General features: G+C 44.3%; 1 protein-coding gene across 1 annotated transcript in view; it reads left to right on the forward strand.

Annotated features, from left to right (window-relative positions):
* NELL1 (neural EGFL like 1) overlaps positions 1 to 27,347 on the forward strand; it is a 1,213,537-nt gene that overhangs the window by 1,079,888 nt on the left and 106,302 nt on the right. The window lies entirely within an intron of this gene.

The following is a 27,347-nucleotide window of genomic DNA, read 5'->3' on the forward strand; positions in this document are numbered from 1 at the left end:
AGATCGTAGCTTTCTGTCGGAAATTCCGACCGTGTGTAGGCTCCATCGGACAGTTTCCATCAGGAATTTCCGTCGCACAAAATTTGAGATCTGGCTCTCCAATGGATTTTGTTGTCGGAATGTCCGATCGTGTGTACGCGGCATTCATGTTTTTTTTTTTTTTTGCAGAGAAATAGACACTTATTCTTCTAGTAAACGATCGTTGTTGGACAGGCTTATCAGACGATGTAAAGGGTTATATTGTAACATTTCTCAGCTGGGTTAAGTGCTGATTTTATTTCTATAATGTATACTGAGCGAAAATACGATTTTATCTCTGCGAACAAAACACCCCATAAAATCTATGTAACTAGACGCGTCGGCGTATTGGTTTTCAATATATAATTTAGCAGGTAAAGGATCATTTTCACCAATCTGCCTCCCGATTTGTCCCCGTTTATGGCGAATTATGGTTTCCAACCTTACATATTGACTCGTTTGTTTTGCAGAGAATTCCGGCGTTAGAGGAGCATCTCCATGGTCTTCGTTCCACTTGGGCAGAAGTCCATGCTGACCGTAAAAACCTGCCCGCTCCTTCCGACCAGGTTGGGGGCAGGGTCTGGTTGCCATCTTGCAACCTTTGACTTCGCGTTCCCTCACTGAAGTTCGCACCTCGGTTTATTGGGCCTTTCCGTATTCTTTGCAGGATTAACCCAGTGGCTTACGCATTAGACCTTCCTTCGAATATGTGTATTTCATGTCTCCTTATTAAAACCTTTGATCTGCCACCGCTTCACCACCTCGCGGCCATGTCCTCACTCTATTCAGGTTGAGAACCATGAGGAGTATGAGGTACAGTCCATTGTTGACTCCCGTAGGTTCCATGGGTGCATACAGTACCTGGTGCATTGGAAAGGGTACGGTCTGGAGGAACACTCTTGTGTCTCATCCTCGGACGCACATGCCCCTGTCCTCCTCCGTGATTAGACGTTAGACGTTTTCCCCTCAAGCCTGGTGGTCCTCCGAGGTGGAGAGGTCGTTGAGGAGGGGGTTCTGTCAGGGCTGGGTTCAGCCCTTCCTTCCCTAGACTGGCCGGTCAGCAGCCAGCTAATTGACAGCTCCTATCTCTCCACAGTGACTCACCTGTTGATGTTATCCTGCTCGTCAGTCCTGCTTACTTAAAGCGGAGGTTCACACAAAAACGAAACCTCCACTTTTCGGAACCCTCTCCCCCTTCAGTGTCCCATTGGGCACCTTTCAGTGGGGAGGGGGTGCAGATACCTGTATAACACAGGTATTTGCACCCACTTCCGCCTCCCCACCCCTGTCTGCTGGGAAACGCATGGGTCCCAGAGACAGCAGGGACCATTTGGATTGCGCAGCGTGACTTGCGCATGTGCAGTAGGGAACTGGGAAGTGAGGCCGCAAGTCTTCGGTTCCTGATTCCCTTACCGAAGATGGCGGTGGCAGCACCAGAGAGCCGAGCGACAGATAAGCTACGGGTGCCGATATCGCGGGCGCCCTGGACAGGTACGTTTCCTTTTTTTTTTTTCTCCTTATTTTAAAAGTCAGCAGCTGCAGTATTTGCAGCTGCTGACTTTAAAAAATAAAATAATTTGGCGGACCTCCGCTTTAAGCCGTCCAGCTCAGATGATCTCTGCCTTCGCCATGGTCTCATCTCTAGAGACACTCTCCTGCCCTCCTGTTAAAGACTTACTTGGCTTACGTTCCTTCTGGCTCCAGATCCTGCTTGCTGTTCTGCTACGCTGATCTCTGGCTCCCTGACGTTTTGGCTTGTCTGACTATCCATTCCGGTTCCTGAACTCTGGCTATATTTTGACTACGTTTACCTTTTTTGATTATTATTAAACAAGTGATTTAACTTCTGTCTCGGTCTGATTCATGGTTTCTGAGAAAAGCTTGAGAACATCTTCTATGTATTAACATATGGCAAAAAATTGCATCCAAGCATGTGTCCTGCTAAGACACCTCTAGTGTGCACATAGCCCTGTTGTCCATGTCTTCATTGGATAACGGTCCTCTGTGCACACTAATATATGTTGCTTTACAGGTTGAATTTCCATGTGTAAAAGTCAGCTCCACTCAAGATGAACCAAATATCCGAAAACATTTTTTGAGAGCATCGCGCTTAGCTATTGAATTTCTAACTTTCGATCGTTAGACTTCAGACTTTGGGTCGGAAGTAATATTACTGAACAACATTGTGAACACTTTTCCCTTTTACAATATTGTGGTGGTATTATCCTTCTTCACAGATGACAACCACCGAGGCTATAAATATCTTATGGATGTGAACACTAGAATTATGTTTGTTCTCTAAGCAGGACCCTGTTGATATTTTTACCCTTTTTTTTTAGGGTGCATTTTTTCATTTTTTTTCTCTATATTACCAGAAGTATTGGGACGCCTGCCTTTACACGCACATGAACTTTAATGGCATCCCAGTCTTAGTCCGTAGGGTTCAATATTGGGTTGGCTCACCCTTTGCAGCTATAACAGCTTCAACTCTTCTGGGAAGGCTGTCCACAAGGTTTAGGAGGGTGTCTATGGGAATGTTTGACCATTCTTCCAGAAGCACATTTGTGAGGTCAGGCTCTGATGTTGGACAAGAAGGCCTGGCTCGCAGTCTCCACTCTAATTCATCCCAAAGGTGTTCTATCAGGTTGAGGTCAGGAGTCAGGACTCTGTGCAGGCCAGTCAAGTTCCTCCACTCCAAACTTGCTCATCTGTGTCTTTATGGACCTTGCTTTGTGCACTGGTCCAAATTATTTGGTAGAGGGGGGATTGTGGCGTGGGGTTGTTTTTCAGGGGTTGGGCTTGGACCCTTAGTTCCATTGCGGAGAACTCTTAAGGCGTCAGCATACCGAGTTCTATCAAGTTGAGGTCAGGACTCTGTGCAGGCCAGTCAAGTTCCTCCACCCCAAACTCGCTCATCCATGTCTTTATGGACTTTGCTTTGTGCACTGGTGGGCAGTCATGTTGGAACAGGAAGGGGCCGTCCCCAAACTGTTCCTACAAATTTGGGAGCATGAAATGTCCAAAATGTCTTTGTATGCTGACACCTGAAAGTGGTTGTAAACCCTTACAGACCACTTTGACATACAGGCAAGCCTAGATTAAGGCTTATCTGTAGGTCCAAAAAATATCTCCTAAACCGTATATCTCCTCCCACAGTTTATATACATCGGTACCTTAGATACCGTGGTTATGGCAGCACCTAGCTGCCACAGGCCTGGTATTTTTTTATACAGTGGCTGATTCTCTTTCACATAAAAGTGATCCCGACGGCGTATTCACCAAGGATCACCTTTAGAGGTGGTGGGAGAGGTGACCTGGGCGTGCCGCTTCCTGGTCTTTTCAGTTAGCTCGGTAGCCGATCCGATGCGCTCCGTGGCTGGGCAGGAAGCCGAGTGAGGCCGAGATAGCCCCCCCCCCCTACTCAGCTCTATGGCCTTGGAGGAACGGAGCAAAGTCCAAAGTCACGTCCGCATTCCGGGCTTAAAGGGATGATTTTTTTTTCATCTCTTTAAGGCAAAAATTACTTTTTTTTTACTTTTTGACCCCAGATCTCTCCATAAAAGAGGACCTGTCATCCTTATTTCTATTACAAGGGATTTTTACATTCAACAAAAGAACACAGCTCTAGGCAGAAATCTCACAATGCATCCCACCCTGCTAATGGAAACAGGCGCTGGCTCTGCATGTAGGAATGAATCGGAGAAAAGACTGGACGGCCGCACTCTGTTGACACCTTTTATTGAAGACTGTTTAAAAATTCTTCTGGTACAAAGACATCAGAGGCACGGGATCAGTGAACAGCTGACATGTTTCACACCCTTATGGGAATAGCTATGACTAAGCACCCCATAGCGGTGTGAAACACGTCAGCTTTTCACTGATCCCGTGCCTCTGATGTCTTTGTACCAGAATAATTTTTAAACTGTCTTCAATGAAGGTGTCATCAGAGTGCGGCCGTCCAGTCTTTTTCTTGGATGTTTACATTCCTTGTAATGGAAATAAAAGTGATACATTTTTTTTTAAAGGGACAGTGTAAAAATATAAAAGTAAAATAAATAAGAAAAAAAAAAACGTAAAGCACCCCGTCCCTCCGAACTCCCGTGCAGAAGCGAACGCATACGTAAGTCGCGCCCACATATGTAAACGGTGTTGGTACCACACATGTGAGGTATCGCCGCGCTCGTTAGAGCGAGATAAATAATTCTAGTGCTAGACCTCCTCTGTAACTCTAAGCAGGTAACCTGTAAAAAAATGTAAAGAGTTTCCTATGGAGATTTTTTAAGGACCATAGTTTGGCGCCATTCCATGAGCGTGCGCAATTTTAAAGCGTGACATGTTAGGTATCTATTTACTCGGCGTAACATCATCTTTCACATTATACAAAAAAATTGGGCTAACTTTACTGTGTTCACTTTTTTTTTGTTTTTTTTTTTAAGTGTATTTTTTCCCCAAAAATTGTGTTTGTAAGCCCACTACGCAAATACGGTGTGGCATAAAATATTGCAACGATCCCCATTTTATTCTCTATGGTCTAATGTTTGAGGGTTCTGAATAATTTTTTAGCTAAAAAATACAAATTTGAACTTGTAAATAAAAAGTTCCAGAAAAGACCTGGTCCTAAAGTGGTTAATTTTGGTACAAAAAACACTATTTTGCATTTTGGTTTCAAGCAGCACAACACGACTACTGTATGTTTTTCATATGCGGCAACACATTTCAGGTGTTTGCAGCGGTTTGGTGTGTCATTCTGAGCACATTTCTATTTTTAGTCATCTTTGAATTCGCTCTTTTTTTGGCAGCGCAGGAGCTATTATCAAATGCCAGATCGCCAAGGACTATTTCAATGAAAGCCGCAGTTTTAGAAATATTGAAATAATTTTTTTAACTGCTGCCTGACCGGCTCCTGTATATATATTTTCTGCCACTATATATATAGTGGCAGAATGACTGCACGAATCGGTGTATATATACTGCGGCTGCTTTAAGAGCCATAGCAGGCGCTCATGTGCACACCCACTGCGCGGCGGAGCACCCAATGCATGTGGCCAGCGGGCATGATCCCCACCGGCCACCCGCGATTGCTGGCAGGAGAGGAGGAACGGGAATTTGTGTGTGGAAACACACAAATCCCTGTCCTGTCAGGGGAGGAGAAACAGATTGTGTGTTCCTACTAAGTAGGAACCGCGATCTGTCTTCTCTCCCAGTCAGTCCAATCCCCTCACAGTTAGAACACACTGAGGGAACACACACTTACAGAGGAAGTAAACCCTGATGGGTGTTACTTTCTCTTTGTTTCCCTGCAAAGGTAAAGCATAATGGGCTACTATGCATTGCATAGTAGCCCATTATTTGACACTTACCTGCAGGAGAAGCCCGCAATGTCCCCGTCTTCCTCGCTAGTAGCGAGCGTCCATTCTTCACCCCTCTTCTTTCCGGGGGCTGCAAACTCCGGCTCTGTGACTGGCCGGAGGCGCGCGACGTCGCGTGAAGTCACTCCCGTGCATGCTCGTGGGAGCCGCCTTTAACGGTATGACCCGGGCAACAAATGTCACAGCGTGCCTTCCCAAACTCTGGCGCATGCGCAGAAGAAATCGCCGCATGGCGATTTGCAAAATATCTCCTACACTGTGCAGGTATGGGAGATATTTCAAGCACCTACAGGTAAGCCTTAATCTAGGCTTACCTGTAGGTTAAAGTGGTTGTAAAGGGTTTACAACCACTTTAACCCCTTGGTCGCCCCCTAGTGTTAACCTCTTCCCTGCCAGTGACATTTATACAGTAATCAGTGCCTATTTATAACTCTGATCGCTGTATAAATGTAACTGGTCCCAAAAAAAAGTGTCAAAAGTGACCGCAATATCGCAGTCCCGATAAAAATCGCTGATCGCTGCCATTACTAATAAAAAAAATTTAAAAAAATTAAAATGGCTAAAATCTATCCCTTATTTTGCAGACGCTATAACTTTTACGCAAACCACTCAATATACGCTTATTGTGATTATTTTTTTTTACCAAAAATATGTAGAAAGAGGGAAAACATATATTATTTATATATTATTTATATATATATATATATATATATATATATATATATATATATATATATATATATATATACACATACATACATACATATATACATACATTAGCGGAGAGCTGTGCGATGGGTAGAACACAGTAGTAAAGAAAAGACATGTTTTCCCTCCAGTTCCTCATTATGGTTAATGTCTCCAGACTTCACGAGGTCCGTCCAGGCGTCCAATCCGCTGGCAGTGTGCGCATGTTTGCATTGCAGAGCCGCTGTGTCTTTGGCCGCATGCAGAGAGTGTGTGCCTTGTACTGTACCGCTCACACCGCACGACACAACAAACGTATTCTGCTTCAATCTTTCTGAGCGTCTTCCATAATACTCTTTAATGGTAAATGTTAAAGCAGGACTTCAGTCTTGCAGTTGTACCGGCTCCTCTCCTGGACTGAAATGGCTTCCTCTGATTTCACTGCACACTGTGAGCTTCTCACAGTGTGCGTTAGGAGCTGCAGAAGGTCAGATAGAGCCCCTCCTCATTTCCTGGCTGGAGGAAGTCTAGCTCTTTCCTCCCCAGCCTCATTGCCCCTGGCCCACCCCCTTTCAGTAATTGGATTTCAGCTCCTTCAATCATGGAGGCTCAACAACACATGCCGTTTTCCAGGCTGCTTGGCATGCGACCCCCGCAGGTAATGGAGTCCTCTGGAGTAGCGGTGTAGTAGCAGTGTCTATACAATGATTTTCAGCTTCTTTATCTTGGTCTGCGGGCCAAATCAGACCCACCAAGGCCATTTCATGTGGCCCTCGCACATCTTACGCACATCTTATTCCCCTCTTCTCTGCCCCCACCTTGTCTCAGCAATTGGCAGCAGAAAGAAGGACAGAACTCCTCCAGAAGATCCTGCGCTTCTCTGTGTGGAGAGGAAGGGACTGCAGAGGTGAGAGCTGTGGAGAGGAAGGGGGTGCAGAGGTGAGAGCTGTGGAGAGGAAGGGGGTGCAGAGGTGAGAGCTGTGGAGAGGAAGGGGGTGCAGAGGTGAGAGCTGTGAAGAGGAAGGGGGTGCAGAGGTGGGAGCTGTGAAGAGGAAGGGGGGTGCAGAGGTGGGAGCTGTGGAGGGGACAAGCTGGCTGCCGAAGTGAGAGCTGTGGAGAAGGAGGGAATAAGGGGCTTCAGAGATGAGAGTTGTGGAGGGAAAGGAGGGTACAGAGGTGAGAGCTGTGGGGGAGAGGGGGTTGGTTGCAGAGGTGAGAGCTGTGGGGGAGAGGGGGTTGGCTGCAGAGGTGAGAGCTGTGGGGGAGAGGGGGTTGGCTGCAGAGGTGAGAGCTGTGGGGGAGAGGGGGTTGGCTGCAGAGGCGAGAGCTGTGGGGGAGAGGGGGTTGGCTGCAGAGGCGAGAGCTGTGGGGCAGAGGGGGTTGGCTGCAGAGATGAGAGCTGTGGGGGAGAGGGGGTTGGCTGCAGAGATGAGAGCTGTGGGGGAGAGGGGGTTGGCTGCAGAGGCGAGAGCTGTGAGGGAGAGGGGGTTGGCTGCAGAGGTGAGAGCTGTGGGGGAGAGGGGGTTGGCTGCAGAGGCGAGAGCTGTGGGGCAGAGGGGGTTGGCTGCAGAGATGAGAGCTGTGGGGGAGAGGGGGTTGGCTGCAGAGGCGAGAGCTGTGGGGCAGAGGGGGTTGGCTGCAGAGATGAGAGCTGTGGGGGAGAGGGGGTTGGCTGCAGAGGTGAGAGCTGTGGGGGAGAGGGGGTTGGCTGCAGAGGTGAGAGCTGTGGTGAGGTAGGGAGAAAGGGACTGCAGAGGCGAGAGCTGTGGGGGAGAGGGGGTTGGCTTCAGAGGTGAGAGCTGTGGAGAGGAAGGGGTGCAGAGGTGAGAGCTGTGGTGAGGTAGGGAGGAAGGGACTGCAGAGGTGAGAGCTGTGGAGAGGAAGGGGTGCAGAGGTGAGAGCTGTGGTGAGGTAGGGAGGAAGGGACTGCAGAGGTGAGAGCTGTGGGGGAGAGGGGGTTGGCTGCAGAGGTGAGAGCTGTGGATAGGAAGGGGTGCAGAGGTGAGAGCTGTGGTGAGGTAGGGAGGAAGGGACTGCAGAGGTGAGAGCTGTGGGGGAGAGGGGGTTGGCTGCAGAGGTGGGAGCTGTGGAGAGGAAGGGAGGTGCAGAGGTGAGAGCTATGGAGGGGGAGAGCTGGCTGCAGAGGTGAGAGCTCTGGATAAGGGGGTGCAGGAGTGAGAGCTCTGGATATGGGGGTGCAGATGTAAGAGATGTGGAAAGGAAGGGGGTGTACAGAGGTGAGAGCTGTGAAAGAGGGAGGGGTGGGTGGGTGGCTGTAGAGGTGGGAGCTGTGGTGGGGAAGGGAGGAGGCGTTGAAAGGAGAGCGCTGTGAAGGAGGGGTGCTGGCTGCAGAGATGAGAGCTATGGTGAGGAAGGAAGGAGGGCGAGATTTGTGGAGGAGGGGGAGGTCTTTGGGGCAGCTTCATCTTTGATGAGAAATATCTTTGCATTGCAAGTATATTTCCTCTTGTTTTGTCTCTTTAAAAATGCTGAAAGTATAAAAAAAATCTGCCAGAAATCCAGAGCGCTAATGCACTGACAACGCAGTCTTTACTGCCCTGAAATCTCAAGCAGGGTTGTCAGGACCACCTGAGTTCTCCTGTACTGGGATACAGAATAGCTCTCCATAATGTTATGGAGATGAGGAGGGGGGGGGGGGCCTGGGGGGGCTGTGATCAAGCAGGGGCCAGAGCAAGCACTTGAAGAAAGAAGGTGAATGTGACGATCAGATAGAGGGATTTTCGGAAGGCGAGTCAGCAGTGGCATCTCCCACATAGTTTCTCCTGATCGCTTTTCTTTTATATGTCTCTATAAGCCGCTTTACTGATGGAGCTTTGTATTACGCTTCTTAGCTGGTTCTCTGTTATCTGAAAGGCACATGCTTCTTGTAGTAGGTTTGAAAATGACATCTAAAGCAGGTAATTAAATCTGTGATATACTCTACTGAACAATTAATCAAATCTTAATAACAAAACAAAAGAACACCCACTTACTGCTTTACAGGAGATAACACAATTAAACCTTCCAGACTACTCTTATTACAGCGCTAGAATCTCGTTACAGAATCTTCTGTAAAACGTAGAGCTGAATTCTTATCAGCTTTTGAATTTTTTACATTTTTTTTCTGTAACGTGGAAGGAAAATGCTGCATTAAGCTATTGACATGAAATCCAGAGACCACGAGGTGTCTGCTGGTTCATTTAAAGTGAATTTGTGGTCTCCGCCCAAGGTTTTCCACCTTCTAATGCCGCGTACACACGATCAAATTATCCGGCGTACTTAGTCCGCCGAAACGCGTTTCACCGGACAATTCGATCGTGTGGGCTTCAGTTGACTTTTCCAGCATAAAGTCCGGCGGACTTAGAAAGTATTTTTGCAGTCCAATCTTTCCGCCGGACTTGGTTTTCAGCGGACAATACGTTCGTCAGTGTGCTAGTCCGGCGGACTAAGAATGACGCATGCTCAGAAGCAAGTACGAAAAAGGAAGCTATTGGCTACTGGCTATTGAACTTCCTTTTTCTAGTCCCGTCGTACGTGCTGCACGTCATCGCGCTAGCAAACGCCGGACTTTCTGTGTGTCCGTGTGTGGCCAAGTCCGTTCGGTAGAAAGTCCGCCGGACTATCCGCCGGATTGTTTGCCGGACTAAGTACGCCGGACAATTCGTTCGTGTGTACACGGCATTAGATGGCCCTAGGTCCAAAGATCAGCACCTTCAGGATCTGCTTTTTGGGTTCATCTTCACCATCTGGGGGGATCATGATGTTTGTGAAGATTCTCATCTATCATATTGGTAGTCACATTCATCAAAACATCTTCAATATTAAAGAACAAGTTGAACAATTGAATGTAACTATTACTAGATATTGGGCATCCTTAAAACCTGGACAGCGTACCATGCAGATATCAACCACATATTCCATGATCTCTGGACAGTCCTCCCCTCTTGCCTTCTTGTTGGGCAGCAAAACACAGCATTTGTTGACCAACGGTGAGGCCTGGGAGGTAGAATCAAGGCCGTCTTTAAGGCAGGGCAAAAGGGGCAGCTGCCCTGGGCCCTGTCATTGTTGTTCGGGTTCCAAAACAGCTGCCTCATACTTGCCAACTATCCAGGTTTAAATTCCCTTGTCCCTTGAAGTTTTATTCCTGTGCTTTGTCCTAATACCTGTGTGAAGTGCTGGTACTAATGCTGCCCAGCTCTGCCCTATTGTTGTGTGCAAGTCACTCACCTGCAGACCCTGTGTTTACATGTAAATAACCGGCATTCATATGTAAATAGCGGCGACAATACCAAGTAAATAGCTGCGGCTGGCGGCATTGATATGTAAATAATGGTGCCATTCCTATGTATATCATGCTCCCCTGCTGTGAGGAGGTGATGTGCTGTAACCTCTAGCAACTAATCAGTGAGCCGTAATATGTGCTGTAACCTCTAGCAACTAGTCAGTAAGCAGTAATGATATGCTGTAACTGCTGGCAACCAATCGCAATTTCTTCCTGATCTGATACAGAAAACTGATTTTAGGTCTAGCTGCTATTTATTGTATGTCTCAGAGTAGACAGAGAGGGAAATTGCATGGGGGGGGGGGGGGGGGGGGACAAGAAAAATCTTGCCCAGGGCCCATTCTATATTAAAGACGGCCCTGGGTAGAATAGGTAGGCCAGGCATGAACTATATGGGTGAAGTTAAATCACAAAGACTAAATTATTTTTGATTTCCCATTATTAATTTACTCATTGTTATTTAACTTTACTCAGAGTCTTATAATGCACCTTTGCTGAAAAAGCAGTAGTTCCACTGCAAAATGCACTGTATTGTGTTATAATACAGTAAAGGAAGCTTTTCTGAATATGTGAAATCTCCTAAATAATGTCTTCTCCGCTTTATTGCCAAGCACCTCTGCAACAAATAGATACTTCTCTGATAATATCAACCATTTCTGAGGGATGAAGGTGTAGTTCCCCCAATATACTGTGTGTGACCACCATCACAGATAAAAGTCGGAAGGATGAAGGTTTGGTTTACCCAATACATTGACTGTGATCACCATCAAGAATAAATGTTTGGTGCCTACCATATATTGAGTGTGACCATCAGCACGGATAAAGGTTTGAGGGATGAAGGTTTGAATTACCCTATTGTCTCGAAGCATGAACCTTTTAATACAGTAGTGAAAATGGTACAAATAGTAAACGTAGTTAAAACATAGCCAGGGTTTGGTAATCAAAGCGGCTAGTCAGTGCAAGCCAGTAAATCAGGAAGCCAGAGATCAGCGTAGTTGAAGACAGCAAACAAGATCAGGAACCAGAAGGGACCTCAGCCAGGCAAGTCTTTAACAGGAACACAGCAGAGAATCTTCAGGTTTTTTTTTTTTTGACCAAGGCGAAGGCATAGGAGAAATGAACCAGGCAGTTTAAATAGACAGAAGCAGGAAATGAGGCACTGTGGAACGATGAGTGCTGACAATTAACCAACAGCTGAGCACTGAGAAGGGAGGGCTGAGCCTAGCCCTGAAACCTATACATTAACTTTTACAACCATCAAGGATATAGGTCCAAGGGATGAAGGTATGTTTCCCCCAATATATTGAGTATGACCTTTATTAAAGATAAAGGTTTGAGGGACGAAGGTTTCGGTTCTCCCACTATATTGAGTGTGAGCACCATGAAGGATAAAGCTTTGATTCCCCCAGTATATAGAGTGTGACCACCATCACGGATGAAGTTCCAAGAGATGAAGGTTCAGTTCCCCCAAAATATTAAGCGTGACCCCAATCAAGACTTAAGGTTTGAGGGATAAAGGTTCAGTTCCCCCAATATACTGAGTGTGGCCACCATTAAGAATAAAGGTCTGAGGGATGAAGGTTTGGTTCTCCCAATATGTTGAGTGTGACCACCATAAAGAATAAAGGTCTGAGGGATGAAGGTTTAGTTCCACTATATATTGACTGTGACCACTACCAAGAATCAAGGTCTGAGGGATGAAGGTTTGGTTCTCCCAATATGTTGAGTGTGACCACTACCAAGAATCAAGGTCTGAGGGATGAAGGTTTAGTTCCACTATATATTGACTGTGACCACTACCAAGAATCAAGGTCTGAGGGATGAAGGTTTAGTTCCACTATATATTGACTGTGACCACTACCAAGAATCAAGGTCTGAGGGATGAAGGTTTGGTTCTCCCAATATGTTGAGTGTGACCACTACCAAGAATCAAGGTCTGAGGGATGAAGGTTTAGTTCCACTATATATTGACTGTGACCACTACCAAGAATCAAGGTCTGAGGGATGAAGGTTTAGTTCCACTATATATTGACTGTGACCACTACCAAGAATCAAGGTCTGAGAGATGAAGGTTTGGTTCTCCCAATATGTTGAGTGTGACCACTACCAAGAATCAAGGTCTGAGGGATGAAGGTTTAGTTCCACTATATATTGACTGTGACCACTACCAAGAATCAAGGTCTGAGGGATGAAGGTTTGGTTCTCCCAATATGTTGAGTGTGACCACTACCAAGAATCAAGGTCTGAGGGATGAAGGTTTAGTTCCACTATATATTGACTGTGACCACTACCAAGAATCAAGGTCTGAGGGATGAAGGTTTGGTTCTCCCAATATGTTGAGTGTGACCACTACCAAGAATCAAGGTCTGAGGGATGAAGGTTTAGTTCCACTATATATTGACTGTGACCACTACCAAGAATCAAGGTCTGAGGGATGAAGGTTTAGTTCTACTATATATTGACTGTGACCACTACCAAGAATCAAGGTCTGAGGGATGAAGGTTTGGTTCTCCCAATATGTTGAGTGTGACCACTACCAAGAATCAAGGTCTGAGGGATGAAGGTTTGGTTCTCCCAATATGTTGAGTGTGACCACCATCAAGAATAAAGGTCTGAGGGATGAAGGTTTAGTTCCACTATATATTGACTATGACCACTACAAGGTCTGAGCAATGAAGGGTTGGTTCTCCCAATATGTTGAGTGTGACCACCATCAAGGATAAGATCTATGTGGAACCACAAGCTTAACCTCAGATTGCAGGCCAAACCAATGGATTAGAACAAGTCTACAACCCTACCAGATGTCGGTAATTTACGCTTTTTTTCCATCAATATATTATTAAATATAACTACCTCCATCTTTGAGTTAAAACGACACTTTATTAAGTTCTATCTTTCCCCACCTTTCTTGTTTTTCTTCTTTGCGCGCTCTAAGCAAAAAAAAAAATGGAAGCCTTGGTTGATATCATTGCGTATTATAGCAGCACGACTTTGAGTATACCTAAGGCCCTATTAACACCTGAGCATAGCGTTTTCAGGCAGAAAGTCGGGCGATTTTACCGCGATTTGTGCCACGTTTTTTTACCGCGAAAAGCAGAAAAACGCCCAAATCTGCCAAAAAAAAAAAAAAAAAAGGTTCTGGAACTTGTTTGCGCTTCAGGCATTTTGGAGCTTCTGGCTTCAGGCGTTTTGGAGTGGAGATGTGAACCATCTCCATTGAGAATAATTGATTTTCTCCCCTCCAGCGTTTTGTAGCTTCAGGCTTCAAGCTCCAAATCTTTCAGGTGTGAATGGGGCCTAATAGATATTTCCTAAGGAATTGATTATGTTTGGGTGGCAGCCAGGGTTGGACTGGGACAAAAATTTGGCCCTGGACTTCATCCAGACTAGCCCACTTTAATTTTGCAAACAAGCACGAAAACAGTATATAAAACTATACATAATTGTGCAAAAAAAAAAAAATAAGTAGTATAACATAAAGAGTCCTCACTAACCTCTTTTATTATTTCACTTATTATCCTCTGTATTTTTCTCATCTTTCTCACATCACTGCGTAAAGTTGAGGGCGAGCCGCGCAGCCATTACTTTGCCACTGAAACCGGCCCACTGAGCCATCGGCCCACCGGGAAACTCCCTGTAGCCCCAATGGCCAGTACATGCCTGGTGGCAGCTTTCTGAAGTCTATTTGAACCTCCAGTGAAGAGCGTTTACAGTATTACTTCGGTGCTCAACACCAGATAGGGGTAGAAAGAAAGTCAGGGCTAGAATATGGCAGGTGGGTGATGGGGGGAAAGAAAAAATAACAAAATAATAGTAGAATTCGCCAGAAAGCATTACACTTCCCCTTTAAGCAGTTTCCTGATCTTTAACATTCGAAGTTTTAATTAAAACAACCAATCACGCCCCGTGTGCTTGGCATTAACATCCGTGTGCAATCATTTATAACAAATTTGGAAGCGTTTTGCCATTTACCTGATGCTGGAAAGTCATCCCTTGTGGGGGTCGGGGAGTCATCGGCATGACAAATGGCCTTTTGTTTAGATGGGTGTTTTGCGTCCTATGAAATGATCACCTGAATTCTGCTCTATTAATAATGCATTTTAGTTTTTTTAAAAGCTTGTGTGCTAACATCCCGCCTGACCTTTTTCGAATGCCTTTCTGAGTAAACACGAGGTTTATTTGGCAACTAAATTACGCTGAAGGTGTACGGTTACAGCCGAGTGCATTTCACCCAGGACACGTACAACGCTACTCCACGCCAAGCTCGTCAGACGTCCTTCCAGGAACCAGAAGAAAATGAAAGGGAAGCTGCGCTCTTTTTTTATTATTTAATGCATTTTAAATTCAGCAGCTGCTTCTACCTGTCTATGCAGATAATCGATTCCTCTCCAAGCTGAGATCCGTGGTGTAGATGATAAGTAGACACTGATCAGCCATAACATTATGACTGCACACCACAACTTGACCACCCACCTAATACTAAATAGGTCCCCCTTTTGCTGCCGAAACAGCCCTGACCCATCAAGGCATGAACCCTGCAAGACCTCTGAAGGTATGCTGTTGTATCTGGAATCAAGCCATTCATTGCAGGTAGCAGACAAACAATACCCAAGTTCTACTGCAAATTCAGCTTCTGATGGCTGAAGTCTGGTGCTCTGGCTGCAGAGCTCCTGCACGCCATCGATCAGATCCATAGTAAATTTCAGCTGGCAACTCAGTGTAGTCTGGCCTACATACTGAAACACACTGATACAACTAATGCATTTCGGCTGCAACAGCCTTTCTTCTTAACAGCCGAAACACGTTGAGATTGGGTATCATTTGTCCACTACCTGCTACTGACAGCTTAGTGCCAGATCCAACAGCATACCTTCAGAGGTTGAATTTACTACAGATCAATAGCAGATTATTTAAGTCCTGTAAGTTGTGAGATGGGGCCTGCATGAATCAGAATTGTTTTTCCAGCGTATCCCACAGATGCTTGATTGGATTGGGGTCTGGAGAATTTGGAGGCCCAGTCAACTCCTCAAACATGTTATTGTGTTCCTTAAACCATTCTTGAATTCATTAGACCAGCCACCTTCTTCCATTGCTCCGTGGTCCAGTTCTGATGCTCACATGCCCATTGTTTGTGCTTTTGGCTGTGGGCACGGGTCAGCAAGAGTACCCTGACTACGTGGCCCCATACACAAAAAACTGCAATGCTCTGTGTATATCCTTGGGGTGGGGAGTTCGGTCAGCTTGGATATCCTTGGGGTGGGTGGGGTTCTGTCAACTCAGATATCCTTGAGGAGGGGGGTTCTTTCAGCCTGGATATCCTTGGGGCGAGGGGTTCTGTCAGCCAGGATATCCTTGGTGCGGGGGTTCTTTCAGCCTGGAGATCCTTGGTGCGGGGGGTTCTTTTAGCCTGGATATCCTTGGTGCGGGGGGTTCTTTCAGCCCGGATATCCTTGGGGCTGGGGGGGGGGGGGGGCTCTGTCAACTCGGATATCTTTGAGGTGGGGGGTTCTGTCAGCCTGGATATGCTTTGGGTGGGGAGTTCTGTCAGCCTGGATATCCTTGGGGCAAGGGGGTTCTGTCAGCCCGGATATCCTTGGGGCAGGGGGGTTATGTCAGCCCGGATATCTTTGGGGTGGGGGGGACTCTGTCAGCCCGGATATCCTTTGGGTGGGGAGTTCTGTCAGCTTGGATATCCTTGGGGCGGGGGGGGGGGTTCTGTCAGGGCGGATATCCTTGGGGCAGGGGGGGTTCTGTCAGGGCGGATATCCTTGGGGCGGGGGGGGGGGTTCTGTCAGGCCGGATATCCTTGGGGCGAGGGGTTCTGTCAGCCCGGATATCCTTGGGGCGGGGGGTTATTTCAGCCTGGATATCCTTGGTGCGGGGGCTTCTTTCAGCCCGGATATCCTTGGGGCTGGGGGGTTCTGTCAACTCGGATATCTTTGAGGTGGGGGGTTCTGTCAGCCTGGATATCCTTTGGGTGGGGAGTTCTGTCAGCCTGGATATCCTTGGGGCGATGGGGTTCTTTCAGCCTGGATATCCTTGGGGCAGGGGGGTTATGTCAGCCCGGATATCTTTGGGGTGGGGGGGGACTATGTCAGCCCGGATATCCTTTGGGTGGGGAGTTCTGTCAGGGGCGGGGTGGGTTCTGTCAGGCCGGATATCCTTGGGGCGGGGGGGGTTCTGTCAGGCCGGATATCCTTGGGGCGGGGGGGTTCTGTCAGGCCGGATATCCTTGGGAGTACCCAGAGCAGCCTAAAGAATGTAGAAAAGGATGAGAGCACTGCCGATCTTAAAATGAGTCTATAGTATGATAGATGCAGCACACCACTAGCTCAGCGTGTGATATGATGTGAAAATTGCCCCAGCCTTGACTGCTCTTAGGCCACACCCACTGACGCATTTCACCCCACTCCTGGGGCTTAATCATTAAGGTCACCCACTTCTAGTTGTGAATGACCAGAGTGACAGCATTGAAGGGCACTTGGAGCAGCCCTACAAGTTACTAAGGGTTGCCATGAGTCCATTAAGTCTTTGTTTAACATGACAAGAGATCAAAAGGCGAACGGCAACGCGTTTCAAGGGCTCAGAACTCCCCCTTCATCAGGGCTTAGGGTCCTGGTAGTAATTGGAGGAGAAGACCGGACTAGAATTTGCTATTTTCTAAATAAAAGTTGTGCTAGTATGGGTCGCCAGTCAGGCAGTCAAATTGGCCCGGCCCTGTACTGGTTTACAATTGAACAATATAAATAGACCCCTACTGACTCTAAAGAGCCATGCATGGTAATTACATGGTTATAATTTCCGCTACGCACATATAATTATGCATGCTGCAAACTTGAACAGCACAAATGTTCAGTTCTAGCTTTTCAGATCGGGGCTTGCAATGTTTTTCGGATGAGATTAACATTTCCATGAATGGCAGCCCCAGTCCGGTCCAGAGCAGCCATCGTTTTGCAATGCCTGTTTGGCACATACATGGTTTATAAAAAATTCACACATTCTGTAATTGACTTTATCTGGGTTGGGAAGATGGGATTGCCTTTTCCTGTTGTGCATTTCTTGAATACGGAACGCGTTATCGTCCCCGGGCAGACATGAAGCAAGCGGTTGCATTTCTTAATAAAGGACCTCCAGGTATTACCGGTCGGGATAGGACTTTCATACATACTTTCATTCCATGCGTGTGTTGTATGATTTGATTTGATAGCGGGGGGAGGGGGGGGGGCTGCGAGCGCGGGGAGAGGCAAATGTATTTAGCCCTGTCACATTTTATTCACCGCGGGAGATTCAGCCAGCGGCCTCTAATCCCTGGTCAATCTGGACCTCTGAATGGAGTATTGGCTTTTAATTTGCCGCGATATTTTCTGGTGCGGCTTGACGGAAATGATCTTCAGAGTCTTTACCATAGAACTCCGGGCCTGGACTAAAGCGCAGACCGCCGATGAGTAATGACCTAAGGCCTCGGTACATGTTCTCTCATTTGAAAGATATAGGAATGCATTTGCTGAATGGAACAACTTTAGAGTAATTTAACACGGGCTAAGTGAAAATGAAATATCCAAAGAGGCAGGGAGCTGTGCTCCAATCAATAGCGCTCATAAAACCGGTATATTGTTCCTGGGGTGAAAAAAATAAAATAAAATTGCATTTCTCTGGAGTGTTTGCCATGTGTCGCCTGTGTAGCCCATGCTATGAATGTGATTGTATTTTTTTCCTAAGGGCACATTTAAGGACCAGTTCAGCTGGAACTGAATTTTGACTTATGATAGAATCCACCAAAACGAACAAACAAAAAAAAAAAAAAAAAAAAGAAGAAGAAGAAAAGCTTTAACTTCCCATATTTATGCCGACAATTTGATTTGTGGATATCCTCACCAATAGCTGAATTACTGTATTTATTGGCGTATAACACGCACCTTTTCAGGTGCAAATAGCGTGTGCGTGTTATACACCAATACTTTAATTTTAGCTGCCTCAGAGGGGACAGCGAGGGGGGGGCGGGACGAGTGCTGTCAGATTACATACAGTGAGAATCTCCTGTTTAATTGGTGGCCTCTGTAATAGGAAGTCCCGTCTCCTGGGCAGCCAGTGGCCCACTGTTCTGTCTATCATAGGAGATTCTCACTGTATGTAATCTGTTGGTGCTTGTCCCGCCCCCCTCCCTGTCTCCTCTAGGCTGCAGATGGGCATCGATCAGGCTGCACTGATGGCAATGGTGAGGCTTCTGCATGGAAGGAAATGGTGAGGCTGCTGCATTAAAAGCAATGGTGAGGCTGCTGCATTGAAGGCAATGGTTAGGCTGCTGCCTTGATGGCAATGGCGAGGCTGCTGCATTGATGGCAATGGTGAGGCTGCTGTATTGAAGGCAATGGTTAGGCTTCTGCATTGAAGGCAATGGTTAGGCTTCTGCATTGAAGGCAATGGTTAGGCTGCTGCATTGATGGCAATGGTGAGGCTGCTGCATTGAAGGCAATGGTGAGGCTTCTGCATTGAAGGCAATGGTTAGGCTGCTGCATTGATGGCAATGGCGAGGCTGCTGTATTGATGGCAATGGCGAGGCTGCTGCATTGATGGCAATGGCGAGGCTGCTGGATTGATGGCAGTGGTGAGGCTGCTGTATTGATGGCAATGGTGAGGCTGCTGTATTGATGGCAATGGCGAGGCTGCTGCATTGATGGCAATGGTGAGGCTGCTGTTTTGATGGCAATGGTGAGGCTGCTGTATTGATGGCAATGGTGAGGCTGCTGTATTAATGGCAATGGTGAGGCTGCTGTATTGATGGCAATGGCGAGGCTGCTGCATTGATGGCAATGGTGAGGCTGCTGTTTTGATGGCAATGGCGAGGCTGCTGCATTGATGGCAATGGTGAGGCTGCTGTTTTGATGGCAATGGTGAGGCTGCTGCATTGATGACAATGGTGAGGCTGCTGCATTGATGACAATGGTGAGGCTGCATTGATGTGGACTGATGAGGCTGCATTGATGGGACTTGTGAGGCTGCAGATGGGCATTGATCAGGCTGCAATGATGGCAATGGTGAGGCTGCAGATGGGCACTGACCCTTATTTTGCTTCAAAGTTCCTTATTTAAAATTACATTTTTTTTCCTGAAACTTCCCTGAGGCGATTCAGTTTGCGTTGTGCGCTGTACAAATTATTTCATTCATTCATTCATTCATTCATTCATTCATTCCCTGTTAAAATGAATGTGCGTGTTATACGCCTGCGCGTCTTATACGTTGATAAATACGTATAAGTAACCAATCACTAAGGACCTGCAAGTATTGTGCATTGGAAGGCCACCCTTAAAGTGGTATTATCCACTTGCCCTTGGGAAGATTTACCTCAGGAGAGTTGCAGAGGAAGATACGAGGGCCGCTGAGGAAGAGAGCCTCCAAGGAGAAGATCTGCATTTGATTGGGCACAAGTGGCTGCATTAGATGGGCACCGGTGGCTGTATTTGATGGGAACAAGTGGCTGCATGTGATGGGGCACAAGTGGCTGCATTTGATGGGCACAGGTGGCTGCATTAGATGGGCACCGGTGGCTGCATTTGATGGGGCACAAGTGGCTGCATTTAATTGGCATGAGTGGCTGCATATACTGGGCACAGGTGGCTGCATTTGATGGGCACAAGTGGCTGCATATGATTGGGACAAGTGGCTGTGTATGGTGGGCACAAGTGGCTGCATATATGATTGGCACAGTGGCTGCATATGATTGGGACAAGTGGCTGCATATGATTGGCACAAGTGGCTGTGTATGGTGGGCACAAGTGGCTGCATATATGATTGGCACAGTGGCTGCATATGATTGGGACAAGTGGTTGCATATGATTAGCACAAGTGGCTGTGTATGGTGGGCACAAGTGGCTGCATATGATGGGCACAGTGGCTGCATATGATTGGGACAAGTGGCTGCATATGATTGGCACAAGTGGCTGTGTATGGTGGGCACAAGTGGCTGCATATGATGGGCACAGTGGCTGCATTTGGTGGGTACAGTGAGGCTGCAATTGATGGGGGCACCAGCAGAGATTTGGTGCACAATGCCTCCCTATCTAGCTTGAAGAGCAGTTTCAAAAACAATCCCTTCTGGGCGATCAATGCAGGGATTTTAAAGTGATCCTCTTAATTTTGGGTCCCCCACTGCCAGTCCTGACTCCTTCCCCCAGCCGAGTGCCCCCAATAGCAAGCCTCTTGCTATGGGGGCACTCGAGCAGGCTTGTTCCCAAGCCCCCCTCCTGTGAATGGACAATGTCTATTCACACACAGAGTATGGCTCAGCCCTGCCCCCACTCTCTCCTTATTGGCTCACTGGCAGCAGCAGGAACCAATGGCTCCCACTGCTGTGTGAGCCAATGAGGAGTGAGAGACCCAGGAGAGCCGCTGCTCCTTGCTGGATTGAGATGGGGCTCAGATAAGTATAAGGGGGGCTGGGGAGCTGCACCCAGAATGCATAGAATGGATTAAGCTAAAACATACCCTGTGTCTTTCAAATTACTGTAACAAAACACTGTAGCTTTTTGTTACCCTGAAGAAATAGCTGTTTGTCTCGCCATGTCCTGTACAGACTGATACTGAATGGGAGGCTCTGGTTCATTATGATCTCCTGGTGCACTCAAAGTATTCTCATGAGAAAAATGTGCAGCGTCTGCATCCCTTTAGAAGTATTTAACCCTTGGGGAGTATCTCACCAAAACGGAATTTCCTATTGCAGAGGATGCCTACAATCTTACTATCTACAATCTTAGTGTAGACTTCTGGAGAAATCAGTGAGCCAATCACACAAGCAGGAAATTACATTTTTTTTGGGGGGGGGGGGGGGGGGGTGCTCCATATACCGTCTGTATACAGAAAAACTCCAGGTTGCCATATTGCATTGAATTTCACAGAAAATGGCAGCAGCTGCAGACTAAAGAGGAAAGGTCATTTTTAATAGCGTTCAATTATAACATGGCTTGTTTAGTCATTTTATTCCTTATATTATTTTAGTTTTATTTTGCTATATTTTATTGTAAAGCGGAGTTACCCTTTAAGTTGCATGCAGCACAGCATCCTCATATCATTATTTGCCATTACCAGCTGTTATAACAGATTTTAATGCCGACTCTCTACAAATAGTCCGGGCCCATCTCCTCACCTATTCTTGTAACGATCGGTAATTAATGGTCGGTGTACTTTCCTCTCCGGTCCTCCAGACCGTCCCATAAATCAAACCTTTTCCTGAACGAGCAGCTGTGTCTGTCTCATGGCTGAACATTCCCGTAATGGACCTGTTACCTCTGGCCGAGGCGCCAGCGCACGTTTTCCAATGTTTCCAATATGTTTTCTAACATTGCGGCCTTAACGAGCTGCTCCGGCTCCACAGCGGGCTGCCTAACCGAGCCGAACATGGCCGCAGGCAGACTGGCCAATCAGAACGGGGCTGGGCCTCTGTCCAATGATCTTGCACCCTGGGGCGCTCCAGCTGTAAGCCCGGGAAATTGTTCTGGTCGTCTCCATCCCGCAGTGTGCAATTATAGGAGGGCGGAAGATTTGTAGTTGCATTGCAGATACAATGTCACAATTTGTAACAAACTACATAAAAAAGGAAAATCTGCTAATCTCATTCATTATGTATGAAACACTCATCCATATCTATAAAAAAAAAATAAAAAAAAAATATATATATATATATATATAGTGTCTCTCTCTCTATATATGTATGTATATATATATATATATATATATATATATATATATATATATATATATATATATAGATAGATAGATAGATACATAGATAGATATACACAGTATTTATGTATTACAGTATATATATATATATTGCCTCTCTCTCTCTCTCTCTCTCTCTCTCTCTCTCTCTCTCTCTCTCTCTCTCTCTCTCTCTCTCTCTCTCTCTCTCTCTCTCTCTCTCTATATATATATATTGATAGATCTCTCTCGATAGATAGATAGATAGATAGATAGATATACACAGTATTTATGTATTACAGTATATACATATATATATATATATATATATATATATATATATATATATATATATATATATTGATATCTATATCTATATAGATAGATATAGATATCTATCTATATAGATATATTTATTTATTTTCTTAATACTGCTTTAACCACTTTAGGAAGATTTTACCCCTTCATGAACCAGGCCATCTTCTTTGCTTGTTAGCACTGCGCTACTTTAACTGGTAATTGTGCGGTCATGCAACACTGTACCCAAGTGGCATTTAAATATTTTTTCTCACATAAATAGACTTATTTTTTATTTTATTTTTGGCGGTATTTGATCTTCACTCGTTTTTTTTTTTTTTTTTATTATTATTATTATTATTATATAAACAAAAAAAAGGCTAAAAATTTTGAAAAAAATTATATTTTTTACTCACTGCTACAGTATAAAACGCATTCCAATAAAAAAAGGCAAATGTCAAATGTGGGCAAAATGTATTCTGCCACATGTCATTGGTTAAAAAAATAAATAAATACAAATTTAACAAATTGCATAAAGGATACTCGCTAAAAGCTGCTAATCTCATTCATTAATATATATATATAGATAGATAGATAGATAGATAGATAGATAGATAGATAGATAGATAGATAGATAGATAGATAGATAGATAGATATTTTTTTAATACTGCTTTAACCACTTTAGGAAGATCTTACCCCCTTCATGACAAGTCCATCTTCTTTGATGTTTAGCACTGCGCTACTTTAACTGGTAATTGTGCGGTCATGCAACACTGTACCCAAGTGGCATTTAAATATTTTTTTCTCACATAAATAGACTTTTGTTTTTGTTTTTTGGCGGTATTTGAACTTCACTGTTTTTTGTTTTTTTATTATTATATAATGAAAAAAAAAGACCAAAAATGTTGAAAAATAAATAAATATTTTTTTTTACTCACTGCTATAAAACACATCCAATAAAAAAAGTCAAATGTCTTCATAAACTTTTTCAAAAATGTATTCTGCTACATGTCATTGGTTACAAAAAAAAAAAAAAAATAACAAACTGCATAAAGGATACTTGCTAAAAGCGGCTAATTTTATTCATTATGTTTGTATGAGAAATTGATCCATATCTATAAAAAAAAAAATATATATATATATATATATATATATATATATAGCGAGAGAGAGAGACAGAGCTAGATATATCTATATATTGATCTATATATATATATATATATATATATATATATATATATATATATAGAGAGAGAGAGAGAGAGAGAGAGACAATATATATATACTGTAATACATAAATACTGTGTATATCTATCTATCTATCTATCTACAGTGGTGTGAAAAAGTGTTTGCCCCCTTCCTCATTTCCTGTTCCTTTGCATGTTTGTCACACTTAAGTGTTTCGGAACATCAAACCAATTTAAACAATAGTGTGTCAAGGACAACACAAGTAAACACAAAATGCAATTTGTAAATGAAGGTGTTTATTATTAAAGGTGAAAAAAAATCCAAACCATCATGGCCCTGTGTGAAAAAGTGATTGCCCCCCTTGTTAAAACATACTATAACTGTGGTTGTCCACACCTGAGTTCAATTTCTCTAGCCACACCCAGGCCTGATTATTGCCACACCTGTTCACAATCAAGGCATCACTTAAATAGGAGCTGCTTGACACAGTAAGGTCCACCAGAAGATCCTTAAAAGCTACACATCATGCCGAGACCCAAAGAAATTCAGGAACAATTGAGAAAGAAAGTAATTGAGATCTATCAGTCTGGAAAGGGTTATAAAGCCATTTCCAAAGCTTTGGGAATCCAGCGAACCACAGTGAGAGCCATTATCCACAAATGGCGAAGACATGGAACAGTGGTGAACCTTCCCAGGAGTGGCCGGCCGCCCAAAATTACCCCAAGAGCGCAGCGACGACTCATCCAAGAGGTCACAAAAGACCCCACAACAACGTCCAAGGAACTGCAGGCCTCACTTGCCTCAGTTAAGGTCAGCGTTCATGCCTCCACCATCAGGAAAAGACTGGGCAAAAATGGCCTGCATGGCAGAGTTCCAAGGAGAAAACCACTGCTGAGCAAAAAGAACATCAAAGCTCGTCTCAATTTCTCCACAACACATCTTGATGATCCCCAAGACTTTTGGGACAACATTCTGTGGACCGATGAGACAAAAGTGGAACTCTTTGGAAGGTGTGTGTCCAAGTATATCTGGCGTAGAAGGAACACTGCATTTCATAAAAAGAACATTATACCAACAGTAAAATATGGTGGTGGTAGTGTGATGGTCTGGGGCTGTTTTGCTGCTTCAGGACCTGGAAGACTTGCCGTGATAAAAGGAACTATGAATTCTGCTGTCTACCAAGAGATCCTGAAGGAGAATGTCCGACCATCTGTTCGTGTACTCAAGCTGAAACGAACTTGGGTTCTGCAGCAGGACAATGATCCTAAACACACCAGCAAGTCCACCACCGAATGGCTGAAGAAAAACAAAATGAAGACTTTGGAGTGGCCTAGCCAAAGTCCTGACCTGAATCCTATTGAGATGTTGTGGTATGACCTTAAAAAGGCCGTTCATGCTCGAAAACCCTCTAATGTAACTGAATTAGGACAATTCTGCAAAGATGAGTGGGCCAAAATTCCTCCAGGACACTGTAAAAGCCTCATTGCACGTTATCGCAAACGCTTGGTTGCAGTTGTTGCTGCTAAGGGTGGCCCAACCAGTTATTAGGTTTAGGGGGCAATCACTTTTTCACACAGGGCCATGATGGTTTGGATTTTTTTTCACCTTTAATAATAAACACCTTCATTTACAAATTGCATTTTGTGTTTACTTGTGTTGTCCTTGACTATTGTTTAAATTGGTTTGATGTTCCGAAACACTTAAGTGTGACAAACATGCAAAGGAACAGGAAATGAGGAAGGGGGCAAACACTTTTTCACACCACTGTATATATATATATATATATATATATATATATATATATATAGAGAGAGAGAGAGAGAGAGAGAGAGACCTAGATATATCTATATCTTGATCTGGATCTATATATATATATATATCATTTATTTAATACTGCTTTAACCACTTTAGGAAGGTTTTACCCCCTTCATGACCAGGCCATATTCTTTGACGTTTAGCACTGTGCTTCTGATAATTGTGCAATCATGCAACACTGTACCCAAGTGACATTTAAATAAAAAAAATTCACACAAGTTTTTTTTTTGTTTGTTTTTGCTGGTATTTGATCATCACTGTTTTTTTTTATTATATAAATGAAAAAAAAAAAAAAATAAGAAAAAATAAATATTTTTTACTCACTGCTATAAAACACATCCAATAAAAAAAGTCAAATGTCTTCATAAACTTTGGCCAACATGTATTCTGCTACAATTAGTGTAAATTTATTGTTTTGCTTGAAAATTATAGTGCCTACAAATTATGGAATATATATTGGATTTTTTTTACTACTAATGGCAGTGATCAACAATTTATAATGGGACTGAAATCTGACACTAACTGACTGACATCACCAGTGACACTAATACACAGTGGTCAGTGATAATACTATATACTGTCACTGCGCTAATTATACTGGCTGGGAAGGGGTCACTGTCTAGGGCGACCAAAGGGTTAAATGTGTGCCTAACAATGTGTAATGTGTGCTGAATTTTACAAAATATCTCTTTGTTTCTTATCCCTGCTTTGCAGGGATAAGAAACAGAGAGATTGTTCCCTCTGTACAGAGCTCTGTGTTTATGTCAACACAGGGCTCTGGGCTGTGATTGGACACTGATTGGCCAATCAGTAGGTCCCAGCCATGAATCACTGGCCGCGATCTGCTGAGAGACTCCCGCTGTCTAATCACGCGGTGGGATGACACGCATGTGCGCCCCCTTAACCTGGGAGCAGGTAGCAATGTACAGGTATGTCATTTTGCCTATGCACTGCAGAAGGGTTAAAGTGAATATAAACTCTAACAATCTTATTTCCTCCCTTTTTGGCTGTTTAAAGAAAAACTAAACCCAATAATAGAAAATATAATAGGTCGCAGCTTACCAGTCCTTAGATGTGGCGGCTGCTGATAAGGAAATTATCAACCTACAGTTACAGTTTTTATTTTTTTTATTTTTATTTTTTTTAAAGAGAAGAGTTACAAAGTAAAAGTAAAGATTAGAAAGTAGAGAAATGAACACACGCAGAGATCCTCACACAGGGCAGTTGTACCAAGGACTCCACTTCTTGATCAAACAGAAGGCTTTTAAGCTCCAATCTTGGACAATTGCCACGTAGAACCTCCAAACAAACACTTTACATAATAAATAATTGACTTATGAATTTTCTCGTTCAAAAATGTTATTTTATGTTAAAATAAATTACATGTACAGAATATAAGACAAATTATGTGATACCAGAAATAAAAAGACATATTGAAGTACGGATGATACAAAGCAAAGAAGAATTTCAAGATATTCTCGTGGGAATGACAATAAATGACCTTTATATATTTTAGAATTTGAAAACATTCTTATAGCTGAGTTTTAAACATTTTAATCCCAAGAAAATATAAATATGTCTAAAAGAAAATATATGATTTTAAAGTTTTGACCATAACTTCTAAAGTATGTTTATAGTAAGGGAAGAACATAAAAGGTATATAGGAGGGGAAGGGGAGGGAATAATTCTCCGGAGGCGGTTTTATATATCATCTAATGTTGTAATTCTATAAAAAAATCTTAATCACCATAACAATAAAACTGGGTTGTCAATATTATCTGACGTATAATATTTAATCCAGGGTTTCCATATGATATCAAACTTTGTCATCTGGTTTTTATCTATAGCGTCCATTTTAGCATGGATGAAAGATTGATTCATTCTACGTTTGGTTTCTGCAATATTCACCACATCTGTTTTCCACGCATTGGCTATAGTCTGCTTTGCGGCTATCGGGAGTGTAAGAACTAATTTGAATTGTTTCTGATTCAGAAAG

This window comes from Lithobates pipiens, unplaced genomic scaffold (genome assembly GCF_037356315.1).
Source record: "Lithobates pipiens isolate NorthernLeopardFrog02 unplaced genomic scaffold, aLitPip1_a1.2 Scaffold_24, whole genome shotgun sequence".
NCBI classification, from domain to species: domain Eukaryota; kingdom Metazoa; phylum Chordata; class Amphibia; order Anura; family Ranidae; genus Lithobates; species Lithobates pipiens.